This window comes from Kogia breviceps, chromosome 4 (assembly GCF_026419965.1).
Source record: "Kogia breviceps isolate mKogBre1 chromosome 4, mKogBre1 haplotype 1, whole genome shotgun sequence".
Classification (NCBI taxonomy): Eukaryota; Metazoa; Chordata; class Mammalia; order Artiodactyla; family Physeteridae; genus Kogia; species Kogia breviceps.
Genome location: NC_081313.1, coordinates 20,108,697 through 20,134,975, shown reverse-complemented (window position 1 = coordinate 20,134,975; position 26,279 = coordinate 20,108,697). Strand labels below are relative to the sequence as shown.

The 26,279-nt window shown below is 35.6% G+C and overlaps 1 long non-coding RNA gene across 1 annotated transcript in view; it reads right to left on the bottom strand.

The window, feature by feature from the left end:
* Positions 1-2,355: 2,355 nt before the first annotated feature.
* LOC136793978 (uncharacterized) overlaps positions 2,356-26,279 on the bottom strand; it is a 93,675-nt gene continuing 69,751 nt past the window's right edge. Inside the window, exons 3-4 of the long non-coding RNA XR_010840091.1 lie at positions 18,970-19,093; positions 2,356-3,357 (exon numbers count right to left, since the gene is read on the bottom strand). This is a non-coding gene — a long non-coding RNA (uncharacterized lncRNA). The remainder of the gene's footprint in view (positions 3,358-18,969; positions 19,094-26,279) is intronic.

Sequence of the window (26,279 nt, the reverse complement as noted above, 5' to 3'; positions counted from 1 at the left end):
CTTCATCTGGGACATAGTCCTCTTCCATCTCACTTTTGCCTGAATTTCGGTGATTGTGGTTTCCCTTCCGCAGGCTGCATGGCTGCAGTTCTTCTTGCTTCTGCTGTCTGCCCCCTGGTGGATGAGGCTAAGAGGCTTGTACAGGCTTCCTGGTGGGAGGTGCCGGTACCTGCCCACTGGTGGGTGGAGCTGGGTCTTGTCCCTCTAGTGAGCAGGGCCATGTCAGGGAATGTGTTTATCAGGCAGCTGTGTGCTCAGGAAGACTTTAAGTAGCCTGTCTGCTGATGGTGGGGCTGTGTTTCCACCGTCTTGGTTGTTTGGCCTGAGGTATTACAGCACTGGAGCCTACAGGCTGTTTGGTGGGGCCAGGTCTTGGTGAGAAACGGCGTCTCCAAAATGGCTTACGCCGATGAGTACTCAACAGAACTACCGCCACCATTGAACCACAGCCAGCCCCCGCCTCTGCAAGAGACCCTCCAATACTAGCAGGTAAGTGTGGCCCAGTCTCTTATGAGGTCACCGCTTTTTTCTCCGGGTCCTGGTGCACAAGAGACCCTACCTACACCCTCTAAGAGTGGAGTTTTTCTTTCCCCCAGTCCTGTGGAGTTCCCGCAATCAAACCGTGCCGGCCTTCAAAGCCAGATTCTCTGGGGGTTCCTCCTCCCATTGCCAGACACCCCCCAGGCTGGGGAGCCCGATGTGGGACCCAGAACTTTCATTTCTGTGGGAGAACTTTTGTGGTATAATTATTTTCCAGTTTATGGGCCACCTGCCCAGTGGGTATGGGATTTGATTTGATCGCGATAGTGCCCCTCCCACTGTCTCATTGTGGCTTCTTCTTTGTCTTTGGATGTAGGGTATCTTTTTTTTTGGTAGGTTCTAGTGGTTTTTGTTGATGGTTGTTCAGCAGTTAGTTGTGATTTTGGTGAATCTGTAAGAAGAGGTGGGCTCATGTCCTTCTACTCTGCCGTCTTGTCAGGAGCCTCATGATTGGTAATTAAAACTCAGTTCTAAGTGATCAGATGCAGCTGAAAAAATAATTTAATTCATTCACAAATGTTAGATGTTTTGTTACAATCTGTTATATTTTGGGGGTAGCTTTCCCTAAGATAACTTTATGAAAAAAATTAGAAACCATTTGCAAACTTAAATTGTTTTAAATGTAATGCTTTATACCTAGACAGTAAACTAATTCTAACCTAAAAAGAATGTGTTGGGCTTTCACTGAATGTGGCTTGATGGAAGTTGAGTCCATAGTTACCAGAAAAGCAGGAATTAGGGTTTGTAATGTCACCAGTATAGCAAGTATTAAATAAGACCATAAAATTGAACAAGTTGGTCTCATAAAATATTGAAAAGAGAAGTAACATGGTGAAGCACAAATATAATATAGTGATTATAATTATTTTGAATTAAAAATAAAAGTGTTATTTTCTGGTAAAAGAAACCCCAGTATTTTTTAATGAACCAGTTGGTGACAATGGAACTAACTGATGCCAGTCAATACAAAGCTAACTTGCCATTTTCATGAGGAACAGATGGTATGGATGGACATGAAAACTGGTTTCACTGAGGGGAAGATGGCTTAGTTTGGCAAGTTCATTTCAGAAAATATACTTCAGGAGCTACATTTGTGTAGCCATTTTGAGAATGTTCTCCCACTGATATGGTTGATTAAAGGGTAATCATGATTACGCGTGCAATCTGTAGAAGAAAGTCTAGATGCCTCCCTTTGGTAAGATCTTCTCTCTGGCCATCTGGGTTTATGAAACAAGCTTCTGAGAATTTTCATTTTATTTATTTAATGAAAGCTTAATAAACAAGGAAAAAAATCACACAATAAATTAAATTAAAGATACTTTGTATTGCTTGATGCCTTTACCATACTTCTCTGAGGAATAATTACAGAAAATTAAAAGAAGAGGCCATAGTCAATGTTCTCTTGAACAAAGATTTTTTTGAGAAAAAACTTAAGTATTTTTTAAAGAGTAACCAAATGAAATTTTATCTAAAAGGTTGTATTTTTGCCTTGGAGAGAAAATTATTTTATTTAATGTAGAAATGAGACTGAAGGACCAGAAGGCTTGAGTTTTTTTCTTTCCTTCCAGTTAAAGGTCTGATTTGAAAAAAATTAAAGGAAGTAAGGAAAATGAACAGCTTGCTATATTTAATATGCCAAATAACAGTTTTTATGAAATTGTGCCTACAACCAGAAGTTCCATGGCATAAAGTTAGCTCACTCTTTTGGCATGGCAACCTTCATTCTAATCAAGAGAACTTTAACATGAACATGATGAGGAAAAATAACATACCACAGAAGAATTCTAAAAAGGTATAAATGAAGACAACAAATGTGGAACCAAAAGATGATTGATAAAATTAAAGTAAAACATTCTTTAATAATTCACAAGGAAAATATTATAGGTTTTGCAACAAAATGTGTTTTTGGATGTAAATAGTGACAGATTATGAGTAATAAACAAAATTAACATGAAATTTTAGCACAGGATGTAAATATCACATGGGTAATACCAAAATTGTATAGTGTGGAAATAATAACTTCACAGAGTATTAAAATAAATTTTATTCAAAGAACAATATCTAATAGTAAGAAGGAGACCATATATTTGCATATATCAAAAAAGTATCCACCTATTTGGAAAAATAAATCATAAACGTAAGAATAGATATATGGATGATGGAAAAATGAAACAAGCATGGAGCATTAATACTCTACTGACTAGACAGTAAGTGTGGAGAGAGGTATGGCTTAGTACTTTCTTGGTTTAAATTCGTATGTAAGGGAAGTACTGAGAGAAACTGCTGTTCTGAACTAAAATCTAATGAAAAAGTAAGAAATAGTTATTGATTTAGACATACAGAAAGCCTGGGAAGAATGGGAAAATGTACTCCTGGAATTGAATTTAATAAAAGAAAGAAACATTTTGCATAGTCAATATAATTATCACATTAGTAGATAGCATTTAAAAATGCAGAAATTAAATTATACCACCTTTTAATTAGAAACTAATATATTTATTTAATAAAAAAGTTTGACAGTGATTATTAGGTTAAACTTTGTGAATTTTTACTTTTGTATGTTAAAAATAGTCAAATATCAACAATTTTAAATGGTTCAACAAAATACTCATGGTATGCAAATCAATGAGACAAATAGATCCAAATTTGAAATGTTTCAAATATAAATAATTACTCATAAGAGGTTTTCAAAAAAAGTCCAACTTGGCTGTCCCTCGTCTCTTGTGCTTTGTGTGATGCTTCAAGAACCAGGAACATAGCTGCTTCTATTCTGTAGATTTCTCTTGTACTGCTTCATTGTGGGATGCATCCTGTGCTCTGAAGGGGAAAGAAAGCATGAAGGAGCGTACATGCTTGTTGTAAGCTTTAGCCCAGAAGCAGCACATACCACATACCACCTCTCACATTTCATTGGAAAGAACTGGACCCTCAGTGTACGCTCAAGAAGAGTAAATATATTATTGGCAATAACTACAGCATGCTCTGTCTCCCTCTCTCTCTTTCTTTTTTTCTCTCTCTCTTGCACACACACACACACACACACACACACACACACACACTATACATGATAAAATTATTTTTGGAATGAGTATGAGAGGTCAGCTAATGGGACTCAAGAACCAGAGAGCTGGGCTCAATTTCTGACTCTTCCTACTTGTGGCAGAGACACTAGTACTCACTTAAGCAAGTTTTCTCCATTTCACAGACTTCCGGAAGTTCCAAATGATCATGTCCTGCCTTATGGTAAAACCTAGCCTACATAAACATGGCATATAGTCTTTTCCTGGTTTCCTCATCTGTAAACTGTGGTAGTTTATTATTATCATTATCATTATCATCATCATCGTCATCATCAAATTACAGCGTTGTTGTGAGGATAGAATTATTTCATGCATGTAAAGCACAAGGGGCGCTGCCCGCTTTGAGCTTAGTAGGCACTTAATAAATGATTAGTTGTGTTAACAGGTTTTAGAAGTTAAAAAATGTTAACAGGGTATCCTTAAATCATATTTTTTATTATCATATATATGGTCATATGGTTATTATATGTGATGTATATATAAAACCATGGTTACAACCAATGGTTATCACAATTTTTAAACCACTTTATTGAGGTACGATTGACAAATAAAAAGCTGCACATATGTAATGCATGCAACTTGATAAATTCAGAGATAAGTATACACCCCATATATTAGATTGATTCAAACCACTTGAAATGAATTATTAAGTATTACAGGTTATATGTCATTTTATAGCTGAGAGTCTTTCATTCAACTTTCCTCACAAAAGAATTTTAATGGCTCTAAAATGCTTTAGAAAAGGTCATAGGAAGGAAAACTTGTATAAGTTGTTATCACCCAAATAAGTATCAAATATACATTTGATATTATATTTGATATAATAATAAATAAAAGATAAAAAAGTTTTGTGTCCCATTTTAGAAAAATTATTTTCAACTTTTAAATGCAATATTGATAGTTGCTACATGTCAAGACAGTTACAGATTATGTTAGTTTGCTTATTCACACATATTTCCAAGTTTTAGCCAAATGCACTTAGCTTGGTTTTGTATATTCAATCATTCTATGCATACTTATTGAGCATCTCATGCTTATGAGGGGCTCATAGGAGCTGTGAACACAATTAAGCAAAAAATACAGTTGGCCCTATTTTATTAAAGATTATGTTCTAGTGGCTGGATATATATTAATTGAAGACCCACCAAATAAATATAAAAATACAACTCAGGAAATTTCCAAAGGAAGAGGCATTTATTGAGGTAACAGTGTTTATTAGAGAAAGCTGTTTTAGTAAGGGAGGTCATGAAAACTCTCTCTAAGTAAATGGTGATTGACCTGAGACTTCTAGGCATTAATTAGATAAAAAAGATAGGATAAAATGGAACAGAGCTCTGGAAACTATTTCTGGAAGAGGAAACATCTTGGGCAAATTACCTGAAGGAGTTTTCTGAGCTATAGAAAGTGAATGAAGGTCCTGTAGTTGTATTACAGAAAACCAGCAATGCTATGACACGGGATGAGATTTGGCACAATTATATCAACATTTTTCCTAATTAAGGAACAATTTCTGTACATTCTGGGTTTGAAGCCCAGAAGTGAAAAGCCCAGTAGATGAAATTGTGGGGGTAATTTATGCAGACTAACTCTTCTAGAAACATTTATATATTTATTTTATTTCAACTGTAGCACCTTCATTTTAAATGCAGGTAACTGATAACTGATTACTTTTGAAAAATTCAGGGTACAGTCAAAATCAGCATTTCCTTTCTTAAAAGTTGCATCTCTTTTAACTGTCCCCTTTGCCCCATGGCTCTTTCAAACTGAAATGTGCTGTCTCATCTTTATATCACTGCTAAAGTCCATGAACACCTTTCTCTCGATTTCTATTTTTTTTTAATCAAATCCCATTTACAGCTCAACATAACTCCAATCTGGATTTTGGCTCCATCACTCCACTAAGACTCTTCTTGATAAGGTCTCCAATGAGCCTCTTGCAGTTAAACCAGAGGAATATATTTCAGTCCTTTTTTTGCCTAACCCAAACAAACATTTGACACCATTAATCATTTTATCCTTTAAAGATTCCGTCTTGAGTAGCTTCTACAATTGATGCTTTCCTTGTTTTCCTTTTATCTATTTGTCTTTCTCCAGGTCAGTCAGTCTTCCCTGTGGCCTCTCCTCCTCTTTCTTACACTTTAATATTGAAAGTCCTTAGGTTTCTATCAAGGGCTCACTTTTCCCTCACTCTGTAGTCTCTGTAAGTGTTGCCATCCACTTGCATGACTTCAGTGTCATTTGCACACTTTCACCAATTACAGTGCAATGACAAGAACCGAGTTCAAACCACCCTTATTATTTTCCTGGTGTAATGCTTAATTTTATGTGTCAACTTGACTATACCACAGGGTGCCCATTCATTTGGTCAAACATTATTCTGGGCGTTTCTGTGAGGGTGTTAGTGGATGAAATTAACATTTGAATCAGTAGATTCAGTAAAGCAAATTGCTCTCCCTAATATATGTAGGTCTCATGCAATTAGTTGAAGACCTGAATAGAGCAAATGGCTAAGAGGGAACTCCTGCTTTATTGCTTGAGCTGGGATGATGGTCTTTTCTGGCCTTTGGATTCAGTATGAAACATCTGTTGTTAGATATCCAGACCGAAGGCTTTTGGACTAGAATTTACACCATTGGCTCTCCTGGTTCTCAGGCCTTCAGACTTGGATAAGAACTACACACTGACCATCCTAGGCTTCCAGCTTGCCAACTGCAGGTCTTGGGTCATCTCATCCCCCATGACTGTGTGAGCCATTTCCTATTAAAATAAACCTCTCTCCCTCTCTGTCTCTGTCTCTGTCTCTCTCTCTCAAACACACACACACACACACACACACACACACACACACACACACCCCTAAGGAACTTTTAAAATGAGAATTCCATTTTCATGTATAACATTTTAATGTTTTTATCTTTACTTATACATAGAGCTCAAAAATATAATGCATGCATTGGTATGTACTATATTTCAAGTATTCTATAGTTGTATTGGTTGCTTTGTTGTTCTACTCAGTTAAAATTTCTTAGAATTATTCTTGTTTATCAAAATGAGTTAAATGAGATTTTAAAGATGGTTTATTATTCCTACACTGCAAAATTACTTGCTTGATATTATCAATAAATATATCCTACCTACCACAGTAGAATAGAAGATGTACTTTTTCATATCTGCTCATCAAACAACAACATAATGAAAATAAAAGAGCTGTGTTTTTGTTAAGAAAGCAGAACACCTGAGTTCTAGTCTAACTACTTAAATAATTTTAGAAAAATTTCCTCTTTTTCTACTTGTGTTTTTTTTGTCCCACTCACCTATGAAATGTTATTATTTGGACTAAATGATCCAAAAGATTCCTGCCAACTCACGTTTTCTGATTGCAGATTAAAAAAATATGTAACATGCTTCACTTGTAACAAACAAAATGAAGACCTTGGGGGAAAAGGAAAGTTCAGGAAAACAATGCAACCTGAGGGTCTATGTACAATGCAATTATGATTAGAATTTATTTGATTATTGAAATGGAGATACAAACAATAACTGTATTTGTAGAAATACTAGTCCATTTTTAGAACCAGTTTTCTCTACAATTATCTAACACATAATTTTCCAAGTAGTAAGTCTCCAAAAGGTTAGAATTAGGGTTATTTGTACCAGATTAGAATTATCTGTACTAGTAGCTTTATACAAGACAGGCACAGTCAAAAGTTTGCCTTGCTAATATATATTTCATCAAAGCAAATGCGAAGAGAATTAATGTTGCAAATAATCAATTTCAATTTACTGAAGCACATTATTTTATCACAAATGTAATATGAAGCTAGAGAGATCACAGATAAATAAATAGTAGCTGTGAACATTTTAAAATATTATTAAGTTCATGGAACTTTATTAATAATCTACTCTGGCTGCATGTGGGACCTCTAAGATAAAAACACGGCTCTCTACTTGCCTCCATTTTCTCTTTTAATAAAAAACAAAAAGTTTGGAAAAGAAAATTCCATTTCTAATTTTAAACCATATTTTAGTTAGACTATCCAGTGACTTTCTTTTATATATAATTGCAGAGTTTGAAGTCTGTACTGGCAAGCCTAAGAACTGTCTGCTTCATTTACACATTACTGAGAATTTGTTGATCTTCAATTGAAAAGGAAATATTGAGCACAGTGTGTTAGAAACTTGATGACTTCTCTTTTAGAAATGATTATGCACTAGAAGGAAGTATCTCATATGTCATCAGTCATAGCACATATCTACATTTTAAAATTATACTAGAACAGAAGCACAAGAGTAGAAAGGAATTTCTATGTGAAATTCAAACATATTTATGCATATCAAGAGAGTTATATTGAGTCTAAGAGTTTAGATCTATAGCCAGAAGATGTTTTGAGAATCTTAGAGATCATACAATTATTTGTTTTCTTTTCCTCTTTCAGTAATTTTGTTTTATTTTTAAGAAAAATAAAGGTCAAATCAGAGTTACTATAAATGGAAAGCATGTTTAAGTAGTATTTCATGCTCATCCATTCATTCAGTGAACACATATTTATTGAGTACATACTCCAGTCATGTATTTCACATTGGACTGAAAGGAGGAATGCTAATTTAAATATTTCTGTGGAATAAAAATACAATTATATGGCTGCCAGATTTTTAAAATTAAATTTATCAGTATGGACACACTGACTAAACACATGGATCAATTTCATCTGTAAGAAATTCAGAAACCAGTTGAGAGACTCCTGCATGCTGAGTAGTTGAGAAATTACCCACAACAAAATGGGTAGGAAAAGTTGGCACATAATCTTGCCATAAACTCCTCTCCAGGCACAATGCCATGCAATCAGGAGGGAACACCAAACTCTCTGCTTTTGCCCAAGGAAAAAAGGTTTTGGACCACACATATAGGGCCCTAACTTTTTTGGGGGGTATGAAGATAATTTATTTTTCCAGTATAGGAAGGAGTGATGATCTTACACTTTTATTTTTGTTTTTAAGAAGGGCAGCATAGAGATATGGTGTAAGTTTTTTAAAATGTACCATATGCACTAAGCTACACCAGACGAATAACTTCAATTTTCTAGAATTAGTCTATCTTTGAATAATAGTGAATATGGATTGCTTATTCCCCTTACTAAGAATAATGCTAAATATATTCTTAAATCTGTTTTCAAAATTCAAGAAGAAATTTAGAATATGGAACCATTAGCTAGAATAAGCCTGAAGAAGATTCTAGCTTTCCTGCTGCTAAAATTCAGTTTCTGTCCTTTTAAGAATCTTACATGAATTCAAGTAAAAAATGAGCTGAGGGGCTAGAATATGACTCCAGAAGAAGACTGGGTCAGGAATATTCATACACAAACAATCAGACTTTACTCCACTTTCCTTGATCTATGCCCTCTTGTTCATGCTGATAAACATAGCTCATGCCAAAAACTAGAATGGAAAGAACACTGGCCTAGGAGTCACACTCTGGATTTAAGTCTGGACACAGTCACAGCTTCTGTATGATCTTGGGCAAGTCATTTCTACTCTGAGCTTCAGATTTGGAATCTTCAAAATGAGGAACCAGGTCTAAAGTCTCTTTCAGCTTTAACTACCATCGTATTTAAGTTTGGTGGCTAAAGCATCTAGAATTCCAGGTGACAGAAGATTTAGTAGATTGGACTATTGGCCACAACCCTTCTTCCCTTCTGGCATCCTCACTCTTGCCATGGCTTCATTGTGAGCAGAGTATATTTCCCTGCCTCTTGATTTTGGGATTGGCCATGTGACTTCCTTTGACCAAAGGGATATAGTAGACATGACACAAGCAGGGGTTCAAAATGTGCATTCTTTCTTATTCCCCTTGAATGGCTTAGAACGTTTTAGAAAATAAGTGTTTACAACAGAGCTCTCTAATAGCTAGGTCATAACAGGGGTGACATTACATCCCAATTTTTCCAGGTCAGTCCTGGTTTACATCTGTTGCTCTGGTGTGAAGATTCAGCTCTCTTTGCTCTCAAACGTGGGATAATTTAGATTATAAATTATATAGTCACCATAGAAAAACCTGTCAGTTATCTTGAAAACTTACCTGGTTAGTCCACAAGTTTGCTGCAATAACAGGTCCACCCCCTTGCCCCAGCGCCATCCCCCTCAATGCCTTCTTTGGATCATGGGGTTTCCCAGGGTGAGGAAAGGGTAGCCAGTATCCCTTCTTCTAACTCTTCAAGTGGCCTACATTCCCAGTAGCCTCCTTTTCCCTCAAACGTTGAGAAACTTTTTTGCCCTAACTTTTTTGCCTGGTACCCAAGGGACTGACTCCTATCTCTCCTGACTCGGGAGGCTAGCGGCCCAGTATTCACGAGTCCCTTGGGACTGCAGAGAGAAAAGGGTGGTTTTTATTGGGTGCATCAGCAGTTCCTGTGGCTCCTCCCTCTGGTCAGTGCAGAGCAAGGAGGCAATAAACCCAGTTCCCAAGTGCTTCCTGAAAGGAATTAGACTGCACATCAAAAATCCCAGCTCTCCAGTGTCTGTCCAAGAGTCCAGCATCTAACTCACCTATCTTCTGGAGCTGATGAGGCAGTTGATCACTAGTTCCCTGGAACTAGTTCCCTAGTTTGAAGGAACTTGTGGGTACTCTCTGTGGCTTCTCCCCCCAGCTCACTCCAGCAATAAAACTAAGACTCCAGTTTCTCCTTGGAAGGAGTTAGACTACCCATCCAGCCCTCTGACTTCTCCAGCTTTTGCCTGAGGTTTCTGGCTTCTAACTCTAGTGTCTCTGGGAGCTGATGAGGCCTGGCATTCACTAGTCTCCTGGGGTCTAAAGAGAGCAAAGCAGTGGTTTTGAACAGCCATGTGGGCTTTTCCTGTGACCCCTCTCCCCACTCACTGTCACAGTAAAGCCCAGCTCCCGGCTTCTTCCTGGAAGGAGTCAGACTGTACATCTAGTGCTCCGGTTTCTCTGGCTGCTGCCCAAGGGACTGGCTTCTAACTTATCCATCACTGGGAGATGATGGACAGACAATCACAAGTCCTTTGGTAGTTTAAACAGGTATGTGGGTACATCCCAGGGCTCCTCTCCCTGGTTTACTCCAGCAATAAAACCAGGGCTCTAGCTTCTCCCTACAGGGATTTGGACTATACGTAGAGACCCTCAACTTTTCTGGCTGCTACCCAAAGACTGGCTTCTACGACACCTGTCCCTGAGAGCTGATGGGGCTCAGCATTCAGTAGGCCCCTAAGTGTGGCGGAGAGTACGGCAACAGTTTGGAAGATCATGTAGTCTGAATGGGCGTGCAGGCATATGCCACGGCTCTTCTTCCCGGTTCAGTGAAGAGTGAGCAGGTGATAAACCCCACTTCCCTGCTTCTCCCTTAGGAGAGAAGGAATTGGACCATATATCTAGCACCCCAAGTTTTCTGGCTTCTGTTGAGGAATGGACTGCTATCTCACACGTCTCAGGGACTGAAAAAACTTGGCATACTCTAGTCTCCTGGGAACCGGTAAGAACAAAGACAATGGTTTGGATGAGCACAAATGTTTCAGATGCACCCAGAATCTCTGGCCAATCTGATTGGTGGGGGTCATTTCTTCTCCAGTGGCAGGCTGCGGAGACTGAGAGAAGTGGCTGTTTTCTCTAACGTGCAGAAACCAACACAGAGAGAGAGAGTCAAGGAAAATAATGAAACAAGTAAATATGCTCCAAATAAAAGAATAAGATAAATCTGCAGAAACTGACCCTGATGATATGCAAGTATGTGATTTACTAGCTGGGGAATTAATGTTAACTGTCCTAAAGATGCTCACTGAGGTCAGGAGAGCAATACATGAACAAAGTTGTGCACCTTGAATATGTACAATTCCTATGTATCAATTTTACCTCAGTAAAGCTGAAAAAATTATCAATACAAACATTTTTAGTGATATTCCACTCTAATGTTCTCCAGTATATTGCTAGTTATTAAAGAGTCAAGTCACAAATGAAGTCGATTATTATTTCCATTGTTCATTAACTACTTACTGCTCAAGGTATAATTTCCTTTTTCTAATGGACATGTCTTAACATTTGTGCTTGGTTATTACCTTTGGGTTTGCAGATGGCTAAAAAGAAAGTGAAATAACCATCATTGCCATGGAATCACAGCAGTAATATTTTCCTTCTTTTATAAATTTATATTTCTGCTATAATCCTTACCAAATAATATTCTAAAGTAGATTATGATGATATATTTCTCACAGAAACTGGCTTAGCTAAAAATACCTGTGATAGACTAAGCCTTGCAGAGAAATCAGGTCAATTTACTCGCAGTGAACTGAAGACCACCATTGCTTTCTGCAAAAGCTGAAAGCTCAAAAAGCATTTAGTTAACCGTTATACCGTTGTTTTTCTATTGAATCTATTAAGGTTATGGTGACGAGACTTACTTTAAATACCATCTATTACTATGCCCAATATTTATTTTCTATACAAATTATTTCGCTTTGACTATAAAAACATGTTGCTTCCCATGTGGGCCCAATATAATAACATAATTCCATATTTTAAAAAGCACACATGGCCAGTGTATTTAACTACACTGATTGCTGTTTTGAGCAATTCTTATTCACTGTGATGTCAAAGTGCTTTAAAATTCAGCAAATTTTTTGTACAAAACATATTTAAAATTACTTCACACTTCAGTGAAATTCACTCAGCTGTAGGCTAAATATAGAAACTTAACAGTCTACCACACTCATGTCAAAGCTGGTTAAGGGGAGGAGTAGAAAAGGTAATCCATTCAGTCAAAATCTCCAGGGAAATATAACATGCATGGAACACTATATCCCTTCTGGCACATTGCTACTATTATTTTATTTACATTTTACTGAAACTTTTTTCTTATCTATCCTGGAAAAGAATAACACACTTTTAAATGACTTGAGCCTTATGTGTACATTTCTGACTAACCTTGTAGCATAAGACCTTTATGTCTTTTCTATTTACAATTCTTAAATTTTTAAATATAAATAATAGTTCAAGATATATCTATATAATCTAATGGATGTAAAATGGATACTAGAGCCATTTGATGGTCATTTCAACTAAAATAGTCTTTGGTTTAAAAAGAAAAAACACCCAAGGCTAGGCAGGGAAGATTTCACTCTCTTCTAAGTAGCTTGAAAATACTCCCTTTGGAGTATGTTACTTCATATATCTTGAACACTATGATTCTGGCCCTCCTGACTCTCTCAGTTTCCATGAATCTCATCTAATTATCTAATTTAGCTATCATTTTTTAAATGAGGATGACTCCAAAGTCCAAAGAATGATAACCTGATTTCCAGTCTTGGCTCTTCACTTACTAGTAGTGCAGCACTGGTAAATTATTTTTACATTCCTCTGCCTCATTTTTCCTTATCTGTTAAGTGTGTGTAATATTGGTTGCAGTTCACAAAAGTACTGGCCCGGACTACACAGTCAGCCAAATGATGGTAGCTGCTATTATTTCTGTTTCTCTTCTGCATTAGGTTATGCATTTCAAGCTACCTTTAAGATATTATAATTTAAGTTGTATCACCAGTAATGCAAACATTAAAAGATCAACATTAAGTACAGAATAAAACAAAATATATCTCTGCCACAGACTGTCTTTGTAATACCACAGCTAGAGTCTCACTCACCCAGGATGGAAACATGAAATTATCTTTGTCTTCCCTGTTTCTACATATGCAATGATTATATCCTCTGTGTTCTCCTTCCCCAGAACCCATTGCAAAGGTTATTCTCAAATACTAGTTGTCTTCACATGTCTTACCTACACTACTACCTCCTGGACTTGCAGTCTCCGAACTATTCATGCTGCCTCCAGTTGTTCCTACTCCATAAGATCTAATTTTTACTGTTATGTTGATCTTCCTAAAGCACACTTCTTGTCGCATTATGCCTCAGGCCAGACACTTACAATGACACTGTGAAGCAAAACAAAGTCCAAATTTCCTATTCTATCACTCAATAACAGCCTACTTCAGAAACCAGTACATGTGTGTCTTCTTTACTTACATCCTTATTAGCTATTACTATTTCCAATAAATATTCTATCTTTTCCAACCTTATTCCATTTCTCACAATTTTCCAATAGTTTTTCTTGCATATAGTAGACAGTTAGCTATTTATATTGAATGAAAGCAAGGGTTACAATAAAATGCAAAATAAGGACTGAATGTCAAAATAAAATTCTGAGAAAGAGAATGTAAAGTGTTTTATGTTTTTTTTAGGGCTGATGTAACAAGTACAAGTTACAAGATTGACTTAACAACAAGTTAACTCAATCTGGTTGACTTAAAAGAACAGAAATGTGTTCTCTCACAGTTATAGAGGCTAGAAGTCAAAAATCAAGATGCTAACAAGGTTGGTTGCTCCTGAAGGACTTTGTGACAGAGGCTCTTCCATGATTCTGTCCTAGCTTCTGGTGGTTTTCCTTGGCTTATAGATACATCACTCCAATTTCTTCATCCATTGTTGTCAAATGGATGTCTTCTCGCTGTGTGTCTTGTGTCTTCACATGGCATTCTCCCTTGTCTCTCTTTCCTCTTCTTAAAAGAACACCAGTCATATTGGATTAAGGGCCCACTGTACTGAGTATGACCCCATCTTAACTTTACTAATTATATCTGCAATGGCCCTTTTTCCAAAAAAAAAAATTACATTCTGAGGTATAGAGAGTTAAGATATCAACATATCTTTTTAGGGGTCATGATTCAACCCATAGCAAAAAGAGAATTAAAAAATCCTGCATGCTGATGCTGGAGCTAGACTATCTGAGTTGCTTCTACCCTTCCTGAGTTGGTCTCTCACTACCTGCGTTGACTCCTGACTCCCACTACTTACAGGGCTCTGTGGTGTTTAGCAACTACTCAACCTCCCTGCATTGCAATTTCCTCATCTATAATGTAAAAATAATAGTAGTTCCCACCTCAAGGCATTTTTGTGATGATTAAAGGATATGAACATGAATAAACTGTTCAAAGCAGTGTCTGGAACATAGTAATCAATGCATGTATTATTCTGTTTATTATTGCAGGTACCTAGGAGGTAGTAGCCTCATGTGCCTAGAGCTGGCATGGAGGGTTGGACTTCTCTTTTTAATTCTTTTAATCACATCCTCAACTTGATATTTTCCTATTTCTCTGACTTCTTTTCTTTCTTTTTTTGCCTTTCTTCATTAAGTAAGATAGCTTTAAGGACATCCATAAAATGTTTTCATTAAAAATATGATTAAGGTACCAAGTCTTATCTCCTGAGGCAAATAAAGTCATGGAGGAGGAAATGATTGACCGCTTTACCCCTAAAGGTTGGAGTGCCCCAAGAATGAACAAGGTGCCTCACCTCTTCTCTATTGTCCTCACCTTCAGAATAACTTCCAGTCCCATGTCTTTATTCACTATCTATATGACAATGAACTCTATTAAAAAACAGCTGACACATACTATTAATTACCTACATGACATCTACACAAAATTTTCTAATAGCTTATTAAAACTGTTAAAACCTAAGAGTCAAAGTAACATTAAATGAAAAAAAAAATTTTAAACCAATTTCATAAAACAAAATAATTACAGAGGAAAAGCTATTTTAATATTTTTCACATTCCCTTTCCACCCACCCACCCCCCATCCAAATTTTAACTAATTATGTTCTCTACCACCTGATGTGGGGGATATTTGGTTAGAAATTTGCAATTATAAACTTTCTTTCCTTTAATTTTTTTTTTTTTTTGCCAATTCTGTGTATGCATCAAAAGTATGAATGAAAGTGTTCTAGTATAAATACAGGACTAATTCACACTGATGATCCTCCATAGATAAAGAAAGCCTAGTTTTAGTTCAAAATGAGAATCTACTTGCAAATTAAATTCCATAGATGTTCAAGAAATTATAATCATTATAATCATTCCCATCACCTAGTTATTTTTACACTTAGGGGACTTTCTAAAGGAAAAGCCATATTAGATGATAATTTTAAATCAATTAGCAGTACATAGACTATTATATAATTCTTCATGACCAGGTATAGAAAGCTAATGTATCTGCATAAAGAGCTCATGGAAACCTCAAGAGTTCATAACCTGAAAATATCTCTTTAAATTACCTATATTATACCTATTTTCATTGTAAAGTAAATGTTAGTTTTAAATTGATTAAAATTAAAATTAGTTGAAATTTAGATTGATTTAAATTCCCATGCTTTATTTTATAGTTGATATGATGGAAGAATATTTCTAATTTACATAAAGCTCAATTTTCTATATTGTACTGATATATTCAATATTGTTTTGAATAAAATATATTGTGATTTACATAGTCACCTTATGTATAAAATAACATTAAGAATTTCCCATAGAATATACGCAATATCTTTAATAATTCAAAGAATGTCAGTCAGAAGTAAGTTCTATGCAAGTGTTTATTAAACATTAAATGCAATGACTGCATTTCTATACATTCTATTGATGTGAAATAATATGTATTAGCTTGTGGGCACTGGTTCAAAAGAAGTAAAAGCTGAAATAGGGAACCCAGAAAAATTTTTAGAAAATTTTAGTGGCTATTCTGTAGAGAGCTTTAAATAGGTTCTGAGGGTGTATGAAGTTGAAATAGATGCCACACTCTTAGAAAAATGCTCTTAAAAAGAAAATTAGACTTATATGTAAGTCATTATTTAACACAATATTAAATATAAGATTAATGGGAAAAGAACAAAAGTTATTATGTGGTTTTAGAAGACCTGCTTTCAGGTGGGTAAATCAGGAAGTGTTCTGACCTTGGGGCTTTCATAAACATAAAATGGGAAAGTAGAGTAGCTCAAGTAGTGTATAGTGAACAGTTCAATTGGTTTCTAGTTTGAAGCAAAATAAAACAGATCATGTAAAAAGAAATATGAATAGATAAAACTGAAAAGTCAGCTTGGGGACAGATAATTCTAGATTTCACATAAAAAATTAAGGTATATTTCATTTGGTATATAATGAAGACTCTTTAAAAGATTTTATTCAAAATGTATCATGATTGGGGTGGCTTAAGGAAAATTAGTCTGACACCATTTTGCTATGTGGATTAGAACAGGGGGTTGAGAAGTCACTGGAAATTTACACCAGTAGTCCAGGGAAATGGAATGAGTTTCAGGAGAGTTGAAACGGGGCATTGTCTGTAAGGCTGGAGAAAAAGAAAGAGTACAGGGAGTATAAATGTGTTACGAATGACATAAGAAATAGGGACAAATAGAATGCTTGGGAGATAGATGACTCCATTTTGGACATGTTGTATTTATATGCTATGAAAACACACGGATCAAAGATGCTTAGCAGTTATTGGAAATGCTAAATGATATTCGGGCAAATTGTCTAAAGTCTACACCTTTTGTTATAATTTTATTTCCATGAGTTGCTAGGTCAGAATTTTGAAAAGTGAGGATTTTGACCACCCACATCAGAATTCCCTAAGATGCTTACTAGAATGCATTTTCCAAAGCCATTCCCTAAACTACTAAATCAAAATATGTATTTAAATTCACTAACCTTATAACCTTACTGTATGTCTTCATACCATGACCTATCATTGAATTATAGATATTAATTTGGGCCTAAATACAATTCAGATAAATCTTAAATTATAATGAACAGTAAATTACGAAAATAGAGGCATATTTTTGGATACTTTCGTTTAACCTTGATGCTTCAAGAGGATACTTCACTTTAAGTTAATGAATTACAGTAATCTATAGAGACTGCAATAATACTTAAATTAATTTTAATTCATAATGCAATATTGTTGATTAATGGATACAGGAATAGCATTTTTATCGGAAATTGTTTAACTATAGTCAGTGCTATAAATGGCCATGTTTTATTTCAAAGCAAAAGTAATGCAGATAATTAGCTTTTATTATTGCCTGTTTCACTACTCATCTTTTGGCATATATTTTACTCATATTTTTATGAACTTATGTTCTGCTTTCACAAAATTAGAAGCCCACTGAAGTCATAGTACATAAATTTTCTATTCCTGTCACCTAATACATGACATTAAATTGTGTAGAACCATCAAAATTGTTGTGAAACTTTTTAGCATATTAAACAAAATATTTGTGAAGAAATTTTCTTTTATTGAGTTTAGAAGCATTTCTTCATAAAGAATACAGGCAAAAATTATAATAAAAAGTTATATTTCTTCCTTGGTTAGTTCCTTAACTATTAATATGTGTTTTTAGGTGAAGAATATAAAGGAATTGAGAAAATTTGGAGAAATATAATTGCTTTTATTTGGGATCTAACCTTTCTGTCTTTACATAGCTTAAAGATCAGACAATTTTTATAAAAGACAATCTGAAATTCTTTTTCAAAATCAATACTAATGTTATTACATAGCATTAGAATAAAAAGACCGGATTCCATGTATGTAGCCATAGAAGACAACACTAAACCTATTGCGATGATAAATTCTTTCTGGGTTGGTCAGGGTCGTGATAGCACAGAGGAAGAAGTGGACTATGCACAAGGTCATTAGAAATTCAATCATGTTACAGGGGAAAATCATATAAGTGTAGTTCAACAAGTAGTTGAACAAGCCCCAAGGCCTAGAGACTCATTTTCGTAAGAAGAGTAGAGCATCATGATGAACTTGTTTTAGGAATGATTAGATAAGAGGAATGTGAAGGGATTGAAGAGCAACTTGTAGAAAAAAATTTTAAAGAGAAAATGAGTTATACCTGAGTGATTGTAGGCAGGATCAGAAAGATGATGAAGCTGGAAAGATGTTTGCCATATGGAGATACAAACCATGACATTTTCCTAAAAATGGGATGTGTATTCCAATCTAGATCTAGATCTGGACTGGGCTGAGTCATACAAATTTTAATCTTCTTAGGAATATAACTGAATAGGGCCTAATGTTTATAGTTAGCTAGGAAAAAGCTTAAGACATCTTTAAAAGAAATATAAGATTGGTTTCCTGATAATGAGTTGTTGATTCATTGTACATCAGATTATAAAATAATCTATAAAGGAACCATGTATTAGTCATTTTAAAGTATTCTAACTGAAGATGTTTTAAACAATCACTGCTTTAACTGGAAATTTTTAAGTGTCCGCTGATTAAGTTCCACATTTTCTTTGTTAAAATGCCTATAGGACTACAATACTTGGTTACAACTCACATAAATATGTATGCAAAATTAATATGCCAGGCAGTTAGACGAATATGTACACTTTAAATGATCACTTTATTTAAAGTATCACTTTATAATGATAAGGCTGATGAAAAAGAATTAAGAAAAAATATGCTCTGGCTGTGACTTGAAGATTGCCAAGGATTGGACCAAAGCACAGACCTTGTGTGTGATAGATGAGAAACTCCCTGCCGATGCAGGTCATCTCTACCAGGTACAGAGTATTTTTGCTGCTTCCACAACACAGTCTTCTCTCTCAGATGTCCAACTCAATCATAAATTAACCCTGTGAATTAAAGGGTATAGGTAGCAGTAAATGTAATAGAGACCTCAGAAATAAATATTTGCATACATGGTCAAACTATTTTCAAGAGGGGTACCAAAACCACTCAATGCGGAAGGGTCAGTCTCTTTCAACGAATGGTGTTAGGAAAACTGGATATCCGTATGCAAAAGAATAACCCCGAGTACACCATATACAAAAATTAACTCAATATGATTAAAGACCTAAACATAAGACCTGAAAGTATAAAACTCTTAGAAATAAACACAGGGAAAAATCTTCATGACATTGGACTTGGCAATGATCTCTTGGATATGATTCCAAAAGCATAGGTGACAAAAGCAAAATGGGTAAATAAGATTACATTAAAATTAAAATCTTTTGTGCATCAAAGAACAAAATCAATAAAGTGAAAAGACAACCTATGGAATGGGAGAAAATATTTACAAATCATGTATGTAACGAAGAGTAAATACCCAGGATACATAAAGAACTACTAAAAGTTAAGAACAAAAAAATCAAATAACCCAATTAAGAAAATGGGCTAAGGACTTGAGTAGTCACTTCTCCAAAAATGATATACAGATGGCCAATAAGCATATGTAAAGATGCACAACATCACTAATCATCAGGGAAACACAAATCAAAACTACAATGAGATATCACCTCACACCCATTAGGATGGCGTCTACCAAAACAACAACAACAACAAAAAACAAGTGTTGGTAAGGACGTGGAAACAAGGGAATCCCTGTGCACCGTTGGCAGAATTGTAGAATGGTGCAACTGTAATAGAAAACATCATGGAGGTTCCTCAAAACATTAAAAATAGAACTACGGTATGATCCAGCAATCCCACTTCTGGGTATATCCAAAATAATTGAAATCAGAAACTCTAAGACATATCTGCACTCCCATGTGTATAGTAGCACTATTCACTATAGCCATTTTACTCAGCCTTAAAAAAAAAAAAAAAAAAAATCCTGTCGTTTGCAACAATATGGATGACCCTGGAGGGCATTATACTAAGTGAAAAAAAGCCAGGGAGAGATTGATAAAAGGATACAAACTTCCAGTTATAAGATGGATAAGGTATGAGGATCGAATGCATAACATGGTGACTATAGTTGATGACAGCGTATCGTATAATTGAAATTTGCTGAGTAAAACCGTAATGTTCTTACCAAAAAAAAAAAAAAAAAGGTAAATGAAAGGTGACAGGATGTCTTTAGTTATTCAACGCAAAGAATTATTTCACAATGTTTATATATATCAAATTATCACACTGCACACTTTAAATATCTTACAGTTTTGTCAGTTATACCTCAATAAAGTTGAGGGGGGAAAGAAAGGAGGAAGTCCTGTTACATCCTACACCATGGGGAACCTGGAGGACATTAGGCTAAGTGAAATAAGCCAGTTACAAAAAGACAAATATTGTCTGATTCCACTTATATGAGGTAAATAAAGGAGTCAAAGTCATAGAAATAAAAGGCAGAATGGTAGTTACCAGGGCCTGGGGGGAGGGGGAAAGCAGTAGTTGTTTAATGGGTTTAGGGTTTTAGATTTGCAAGATGAAAAATTTCTGGAGATCTGTTTCATAACAGTGTGAATATATTTAACATTACTGAATTGTACATTTTAAATGGTAAAGATGGTGAATTATTTTTCTTTTTTGACTGCGTGGAGTCTTCGTTGCTGTGCAGGCTTTCTCTAGTTGCGGTGAGTGGGGGCTACTCTTCGTTGCGGTGCGCAGGCTTTTCATTTCAGTGGCTTCTCTTGTTGCAGAGCAACAAGATATACAGCCTCTAGGCTCACAGGCTTCAGTAGTTGCAGCACACGGGCTTCAGTAGTTGTGGCACGCAGGCCCAGTAGTTCTGGTGCACAGGCTTAGTTGCTCCGTGGCATGTGGGATCTTCCTGGACCAGGGATCAAACCCGTATCCCCTGCATTGACAGGCAGATTCTTCTTAACCACTGCACCAGCAGGGAAGTCCCAAGGTGGTGAATATTATATGTTTTTTTTAATACAGTAAAAAAAAAGCATGGTCGCCTTGAAGAGTCAGAAGATCATGAGGCACCAACAGATTAATATATTTGTATATTTACAATAGCATGAGATTAAAGAAAATTACTGAAATATTTACCACAAAACTAAAAATAAACCTGCATTGGAGGAAGTAAATGCAGGATTTATTTTGTAGAAAATGGAAACAGATGTGGGAAAAAAGGGAGAAACCTTCTCAGATTACAGACAAGAAGGCCAAAGGGATGTACAAGATTAAATAAAAGGGTAACATGATGGAGGACAGAGAATAGAGAGCTAGCATTCAGATAATTGATACTAATTTTAAAAAAAATAAAATGAAAGAGAAAAACAGAGCATAAAATTGAAGTTTTCATGAAGAAATATTTTCCTGTGACAAACCCAGTATATGAAAATTTCTAGAAAATAAGTAAAAGAGGGTCATAGCTTAGAAATAACTACAAATGATTGCGACAATAATAGAATTTTTAAAATCTCTTAGGAAACCTGAAAAGAAATAAAAATTTGGGGTTTCAAACTTGTGCTTTCTCACATGTACTGGGCATATAGAATAAAAAACTATATTTGAAGAATTTTATGCCTGTTCAGGTTGCTTTCCTATATGAAGGTTAAATGAAAGCCTTTTTTTCTTTTCATTTTATTTTCTTTCTAATTTTTAAAACATCTTTATTAGAGTATAATTGCTTTACAATGGTGTGTTAGTTTCTGCTTTATAACAAAGAGAATCAGCTATACATATACATATAACCCCATATCTCTTCCGCCTTGCATCTCCTTCCCACCCTCCCTATCCCACCCCTCTAGGTGGTCACAAAGCCCAGAGCTGATCTCCCTGTGCTATGCATCTGCTTCCCACTAGTTATTTTACATTTGGTAGTATATGTAAGTCCATGCCACTCTCTCACTTCGTCCCAGCTTACCCTTCCCCCTCCTTGTGTCCTCAAGTCCATTCTCTACATCTGCGTCTTTATTCCTGTCCTGGCCCTAGGTTCTTCAGAAACAGTTTTTTTTTTTTGTTTTTTTGTTTTCTTTAGATTCCATATATATGTGTTAGCATACGGTATTTGTTTTTCTCTTTCTCACTTACTTCACTCCGTATGACAGACTCTAGGTCCATCCACCTCACTGCAAATAACTCCATTTTGTTTCTTTTTATGGCTGAGTAATATTCCATTGTATATATGTGCCACATCTTCTTTATCCATTCATCTGTTGATGGACACTTAGGTTGCTTCTATGTCCTGGTTATCGTAAATGGAGCTGCAATGAACATTGTGGTACATGACTCTTTTTTGAATTATGGTTTTCTCAGGTTATATGCCCAGTAGTGGGATTGCTGGGTCACATGGTAGTTCTATTTTTAGTTTTTTAAGGAACCTCCATACTGTTCTCCATAGTGGCTGTATCAATTTACATTCTCACAAACAGTGCAAGATGGCTCCTTCTCCACATCCTCTCCAGCATTTATTGTTTGTAGAATTTTTGATGATGGCCATTCTGACTGGTATGAGGTGATACCACACTGTAGTTTTGATTTGCATTTCTCTAATGATTAGTAGTGTTGAGCATCCTTTCAGGTGTTTGTTGGCAATCTATATCTTCTTTGGAGAGCTGTCTATTTAGCTCTTTCGCCCATTTTTGGATTGGATTATTTGTTATTCAGATATGGAGCTGCATGTGCTGCTTGTAAATTTAGAGATTAATCCTTTGTCAGTTGCTTCATTTGCAAATAAATTCTCCCATCCTGAGGGCTGTCTTTTCATCTTGTTTATGGTTTCCTTTGCTGTGCAAAAGCATTTAAGTTTAATTAGGTCCCATTTGTTTATTTTTGTTTTTATTTCCATTAAGCTAGGAGGTGTGTCAAAAGGGATCTTGCTGTGATTTATGTCATAGAGAGTTCTCCCTATGTTTTCCTCTAAGAGTTTTATAGTGTCTGGCCTTACATTTAGGTCTTTAATCCATTTTGAGTTTTTGGGGGGTATGGTGTTAGGAAGTGTTCTAATTTCATTCTTTTACATATGGCTGTCCAGTTTTCACAGCAGCACTTAATGAAGAGGCTGTCTTTTCTCCATTATATATTCTTGCCTCCTTTATCAAGAATAAGGTGACCATATGTGCATGGGTTTATCTCTTGGCTTTCTATTCTGTTCCATTGATCTATATTTCTGTTTTTGTGCCAGTACCATTCTGTCTTGAATACTGTAGCTTTGTAGTATAGTCTGAAAACCAGGAGCCCGATTCCTCCAGCTCCGTATTTCTTTCTCAAGATTGCTTTGGCTATTTGGGGTCTTTTGTGTTTCCATACAACTGTGAAATTTTTTGTTCCAGTTCTGTGAAAAATGCTCTTGGTAGTTTGCTAGGGATTACATTGAATCTTTAGATTGCTTTGGGTAGTAGAGTCATTTTCACAATGTTGATTCTTCCAATCTAATAACATGGTTTATATCTCCAACTGTTTGTATCATCTTTAATTTCTTTCATCAGTGTCTATAGTTTTCTGCATACAGGTCTTTTGTCTCCTTAGGTAGGTTTATTCCTAGGCATTTTATTCTTTTTGTTGCAATGGTAAATGAGAGTGTTTCCTTAACTTCTCTTTCAGATTTTTCATCATTCGTGTATAGGAATGCAAGATATTTCTCTTCATTAATTTTGTATCCTGCCACTTTATCAAATTCATTGTTTAGCTCTAGTAGTTTTCTGGTAGCATCTTTAGGATTCTCTATGTATAGTATCATGTCATCTGCAAACAGTGACAGCTTTACTTCTTTCCAATTTGGAATCCTTTTATTTCTTTTTCTTCTCTGATTGCTGTGGCTAAAACTTCCAAAACTATGTTGAATAATAATGGTGAGAGTGGATAACCTTGTCTTGTTCCTGATCTTAGAGGAAATGGTTTCAGTTTTTCACCATTGAGGACAGTGTTGGCTGTGGGTTTGTCATATATGGCCTTTATTATATTGAGGTTAGTGCCCTCTATGTCTGCTTTCTGCAGGGTTTTTATCATAAATGGGTGTTGAATTTTTTTGAAAGCTTTTTCTACATCTATTGAGATGATCATATGGTTTTTCTCCTTCAATTTGTTAATATGGTTTATCACATTGATTGATTCCTGTATATTGAAGAATTCTTGCATTCCTGGGATAAACCCCACTTGATCATAGTGTATGATCCATTTAATGTGCTGTTGGATTGTGTTTGCTAGTATTCTGTTGATGATTTTTGCATATATATTCATCAGTGATACTGGCCTGTAGTTTTCTTTCTTTGTGAAATCTTTGTCTCGTTTGGGTAGCAGGGTGATGGTGGCCTTGTAGAATGAATTTGGGAGTGTTCCTCCCTCTGCTATATTTTGGAAGAGTTTGAGAAGGATAGGTGTTAGTTCTTCTCTAAATGTTTGATAGAATTCGCCTGTGAAGCCCTCTGGTCCTGGGCTTTTGTTTGTTGGAAGATTTTTAATCACAGTTTCAATTTCAGTGCTTGTGATTAGTCTGTTTATATTTTCTGTTTCTTCCTGGTTCAGTCTCGGAAGGTTGTGCATTTCTAAGAATTTGTTCATTTCTTCCAGGTTGTCCATTTTATTGGCATATAGTTGCTTGTAGTAACCTCTCATGATCCTTTGTATTTCTGCAGTGTCACTTGTTACTTCTCCTCTTTCATTTCTGATTCTATTGATTTGAGTCTTCTCCTTTTTCTTTTGTTGAGTTTGGCTAATTATTTATCAATTTTGTTTACCTTCTCAAGAAACCAGCTTTTAGTTTTTTTGATCTTTGCTATTGTTTCCTTCATTACTTTTTCATTTGTCTTTGATCTGATCTTTATGATTTCTTTCCTTCTGCCTACTTTGGGGGGGTTTTGTTCTTCACTGTCTAATTGCTTTAGGTGGAAGGTTAGGTTGGTTGTTTGAGATTTTTCTTGTTTCTTGAGGTAGGATTGTATTGCTGTAAACTTCCCTCTTAGAAGTGCTTTTGCTGATCCCATAGGTATTGGGTTGTTGTGTTTTCATTGTCATTTGTTTCTAGGTATTTTTTGATTTACTCTTTGATTTCTTCAGTGATCTCTTGGTTATTTAGTACTCTATTGTTTAGCCTCCATATGTTTGTATTTTTTACAGATTGTTTCCTGTAATTAATATCAACTCTCATAGCATTGTGGTCGGAAAACATACTTGTTACGATTTCAATTTTATTAAATTTACCAAGACTTGATTTGTGACCCAAGATATGATCTATCCTGGAGAATGTTCCATGAGCCCTTGAGAAGAAAGTGTATTCTGTTGTTTTTGGATGGAATGTCCTATAAATATCAATTAAATCCATCTTGTTTAATGTGTCATTTAAAGCTTCTGTTTCCTTACTTATTTTCATTTTGGTGATCTCTCCATTGGTGAAAGTGGGGGGTTATAGTCTCCTACTATGATTGTGTTACTGTCAATTTCCCCTTTTTATGGCTGTTAGCATTTGCCTTATGTACTGAGGTGCTCCAATGTTGGGTGCATAAATATTTACAATTGTTACAGCTTCTTCTTGGATTGATCCCTTGATCATTATGTAGTGTCCTTCTTTGTCTACTGTAATAGTCTTTATTTTAAAGTCTGTTTTGTCTGATACGAGAATTGCTACTCCAGCTTTCTTTTAATTTCCATTTGCCTGGAATATCTTTTTCCATCCCCTCACTTTCAGTCCATATGTGTCTCTAGGTCTGAACTGGGTCTCTTGTAGACAGCATAAATATGGGTCTTGTTGTATCCATTCAGCCAGTCTATGTCTTTTGGTTGGAGTATGTAATCCATTTACATTTAAGGTAATTATCGATATGTATGCTCCTATTGCCATTTTCTTAATTGTTTTTGGTTTGTTTTTATAGATCTTTTCTTTCTCTTGTATTTCCTGCCTAGAGAAGTTCCTTTAGCATTTGTTGTAAAGCTGGTTTAGTGGTGCTGAATTCTCTTAACTCTTGCTTGTCTGTAATGGTTTTAATTTCTCCATCGAGTCTGAATGAGATCCTTGCTGGGTAGAGTAATCTTGGTTCTAGGTTTTTCCCCTTCATCACTTTAAATATGTCCTGCCACTCCCTTCAGGCTTGCAGAGCTTCTGCTGAACGATCAGCTCTTAACCTTATGGGGATTCCCTTGTATATTATTTGT